Source organism: Heterocephalus glaber, unplaced genomic scaffold (assembly GCF_053883595.1).
Source record: "Heterocephalus glaber isolate CG9 unplaced genomic scaffold, H.glaber_assembly_v1.0 deba00001859, whole genome shotgun sequence".
Taxonomy (NCBI): Eukaryota; Metazoa; Chordata; class Mammalia; order Rodentia; family Bathyergidae; genus Heterocephalus; species Heterocephalus glaber.
The window spans coordinates 698,522-702,505 of NW_028258500.1; positions in this window are offsets into that span (position 1 = coordinate 698,522).

The window sequence follows — 3,984 nt, forward strand, 5'->3', positions numbered from 1 at the left end:
CAGTGAATATATTTATCCTTTTTTCCTTTTCCCAATTCCAGAGCCTTAGTCAAAGCAATCAGCTCAGCCCTCTGTGCTGATGTCCCTTGAGGTAGCCCCTGCTCCCTTTCCACCTGTTGTTCCTGGTTGACCACCTCCGTTCCAGCATACCATACAACATCATGAAAGAAACTGCACCCATCAGTATAGAATGTTATCTCTGCATGAGGGAGGGCCTGGTCCGTCAAGTCCGGATGTCCTCCCCTCAAGTTTTCAAGAGTCTTGAGGCAATCATGGATGGGTATTTGTGCATCAGATTCTGGGAGTAGAGTAGCCAGATTGAGGCTAGCAGTAGTGGCAAACTTAATGCATGGCTGTTCTAATAGGAGTCCTTGATATTGTAACAGTCTGGCATTAGACAGACATTTGCTAGGTGAGCTATTCAACAAGGGCTCAATGGCATGGGGAGTGATCAAAGTCAAATCCTGATCAAAGGTCAATTTGTCAGCCTCTCGGGTTAAAGCAGCTGCTGCTGCTACTGTCCTCAGAGAAGTAGGCCACCCTCAGGCCACTGGGTCAAGCTTCTTTGAGAGGTACACCACAGGCCACTTCCATGGCCCCAAAAGTTGAGTAATCACTCCCTTAGCTACCCCATTTTTTTCTGTCACATACAGGGTAAAGGACTTGTTTAAGTCTGGCAATGCCAGGGCTGGTGCCGATGCAAGTGCAGTCTTAAGCAATTGAAATGCCTGCTGGCAAGATTCAGTCCATTCCAGGGGTGTATTTCCTCCTGCAGTGGCCTTGTGCAGGGGTTTGGCAATCTCAGCAAAGCCAGGAATCCAAATCCTGCAATAGCCAACTGCCCCTAGGAACTCTTACACCTGTTTCTTTGAGCCTGGCTTCAGAATCTGGAGAATAGCAGATACTTTCGATTCTGCCAGCCTCCTCTTTCCCTTTTCAAGAATATAGCCCAAGTAGGTTACCTTGGTCGGGCAGAGCTGAGTTTTCTTCCAAGACACCCAATATCCCAGTTCCTGGAGGGCTTTCAGGAGGCCCTCGGTGGCTGCAATGCATTCTTTATTGGCTGAAGTTGCCACAAGGAGGTCATTGACATACTGAAGAATAGTCGCCTGGGGAAACACTTTTCTTACCTCGTGTAAATCCTTACTGAGAGCTTCCCCAAAATAGTGGGGGAGTTTTTGAATCCCTGTGGCAACTGGGTCCATGTCACTTGTCTGGTAGTCCCGGTGTCTGGGTCAGTCTATTCGAAGGCAAAGAGGGGCTGGCTCACTGGTGCTAGAGGCAGCCTGAAAAATGTATCTTTGAGGTCTAATACCGAGTACCACACATGAGCAGGAGGGATGAGACTCAACAGAGTATAGGGGTTTGTTACCATTGTGTGGAGAGTCTCCACCCAGCTGTTTACCTCCCGCAAATCTTTTACCTGTCTGAAGTCTGAGGTGCCAGGCTTCCTTATAGGAGCCAGGGGTGTATTCCAGGTGGATTGGCAAGGGACCAAGATGCCGGCTTCCTGGAGTTGGTGGATGTGTTTGGAGATCCCCACCTTGGCCTCATCAACCTTCTTTATCTACTAGATGAACCCTGTCTCTTTCTTAGTCTCTTTCTCTCTCTTTCTTTTCAACTTCTCACAATCCCTTTTATAATGGCCCTTCTCTTTGCAATATGTGCATTGATCCTTCTCTAACAAGGGCAGTAATTTACTTTTATCCTCTTTTTTATTTTCTCCGTGTTCCTTTTGGATGAAACCTCCATCTGCTAAGGCTGCAATATTTGCTTTTTCTATCTTTTTAGCCATTCTGTCATCAAAAGGATCCCTGTTATTAAACACCTTCATTGTCACACTCATCAATCTTTCCCTATTTTCTCCCTCAAATCCCTCCATCTGCTGCAATTTCTTCCTAATATCTGGGGCTGACTGAGTGACAAAAGCCAAATTAATTGCCTGTCAGTTTGCAGGGGTATCTAGGTCAATTGGAGTATACATACGGTATGCTTCCAACAGACGCTCCAGAAAGGCAGAAGAGGATTCCTCAGGTCCTTGGAGGACCTCGCTTACCTTGCTCAAATTGGTAGGCTTTCAAGCGGGTCCCCTCAAGCCAGCTAGGAGATGCTGATGGTAGTTTTGGAGAGCTTCTATCCCACCCAAGGAATTAACTTGCCACCTGGGGTGGGTGGATGGAAGTTGTGCCTCAACATGGGCCCACTGTTGCTCATCGAGTGGGCCCTCTGTTCCTCCCAACACTGATTTTATGGCTTGCCCTTGGATCCTTTCTCTTTCCTTGGAGGTGAAAAGGGCTTGAAGGAGTTGTTGACAACCATCCCAGGTAGGGTCATGGGTATGAAAAACAGATTCTAGGAGGGAGATCAAAGCCTGGGGCTTTTCTAAAAAAGGGAGATTTTGATGTTTCCAATTGTATAAGTCGCTGGTTGAAAAAGGGATATAGACATAATGACCCTCCTCTGTTTCCCGAAGAGGCAAAAGAGGATACAGAACCAGCCCCTTCAGTGGGAGCCCCGCTGGGACCATAAGCAACCCCTGTTCCTGTGTGGGAGGGGGAGGTCACAGAATCCAGAGATTTTTCCTCTTCAGGAAGAGGAGAGTAGAAAGGGTTTCAAGATCTGGGGCCAGCTTTATCAGAGGAGGAGGAAGGCTCCACATAAGGTGGAGGTTTTATAAAGGGGTCTAAGGGATCAGGATCTTGTGAGAGCACTGGCTTGGGAGCCTGGGCTTTGACCTCTCAGGGTTCCCTTGGGGCCATAACCAAAATGCAAGAGTTTGTTTGCAAGGAACAGTGCTGCAACCAAGCCGGAGCCTCTTGACAAGCCTGAACCCAGATATTTATATATGGAAACTGATCAGGATGGCTAGAGTTCCTGGTGACCCTTTTCCATACTGCCCGGCAGAGGCTTGGGTCAAAAGAGCCCTCAGCTGGCCATCCAACTCCAAAGGCCAGCCATTCCAATTGACACAGGTAGGGAAGTTTTCCATGAGAAAATTTAACCCCATATTCGTCCTCCTGCTCAGGGGAAAAAGCCAATTTAAAATTAGTGAGAAAACAGTTCAACTGGGTAGTCTTGGAGCAGGATCCTCCCATCTCTGTCCTTGATGGTTTGGAAAAAAATTCAAAATTAAACACACAATGGATAGGACACTAACATATGAATGACAAGACGAACAGGCACCACAACAAAAGTGAAACTAAATCTGCCCTTGTTCCTCATCAGGAACCTTGGGGTCAGGGGAGGCTTACCGTCTTGTCAGCCACCTCACTCCTGACTTAACAAATGTTTGCAACCAGCCAAAATGTTACATCCGGAGGTTTTCTGAGGTCTGTGCCTGAGATTCTCCTGCTGGATCCCACCTCAGAGTCTCTGCTGAACCAGGGTTCCTTACCCGAGGATCTCACTGGGGCCTCCAAAATGTAAGACCAAAGGCCTTACCAAAAGCTCCAAGGAGCTGACTGCAGCGAAGAACACCTAGGAAGGAACACACTGGACAAGTTGGAAAGTAAAACAGACCTTGGCCTGGTCAGACGGCACTCCCAAAGCAAAGTAGCTTAGAGAGGCCACTAGCCCAGAGTCCGAGGCTCTTTTTATAGGGGGTTGCAGGAGAAGTTAACAGGCAAAATTTACAGAAGAGGAACAAAGGTTAGTGGTCAGCTGTCACATACTGATGGTCAGCAGATGTTTGTAGATTGTTCTACAGATAGCGGTGTTCTGAACATCAGTTTTGAACAAAGAGTTGAGTAACTTACTTTGGGACCTTATGGCTGATACAGATCTTATCTAGTGTCCTGGAACTAACAAGCATCTTTATCTATGTACTCACATTCACAGTTGGGGGTAGGCGAGTTTTATGATTACAGAGTTATGCAGTCCCACACTTGGTCATTTCCAAACACCAAACAGTGAATCTTCTGGTGTGACCCATTTGCATCACCCCAAAAGGCATCTGAGAAAATACCCTGTTCATAGAGGCTTGGG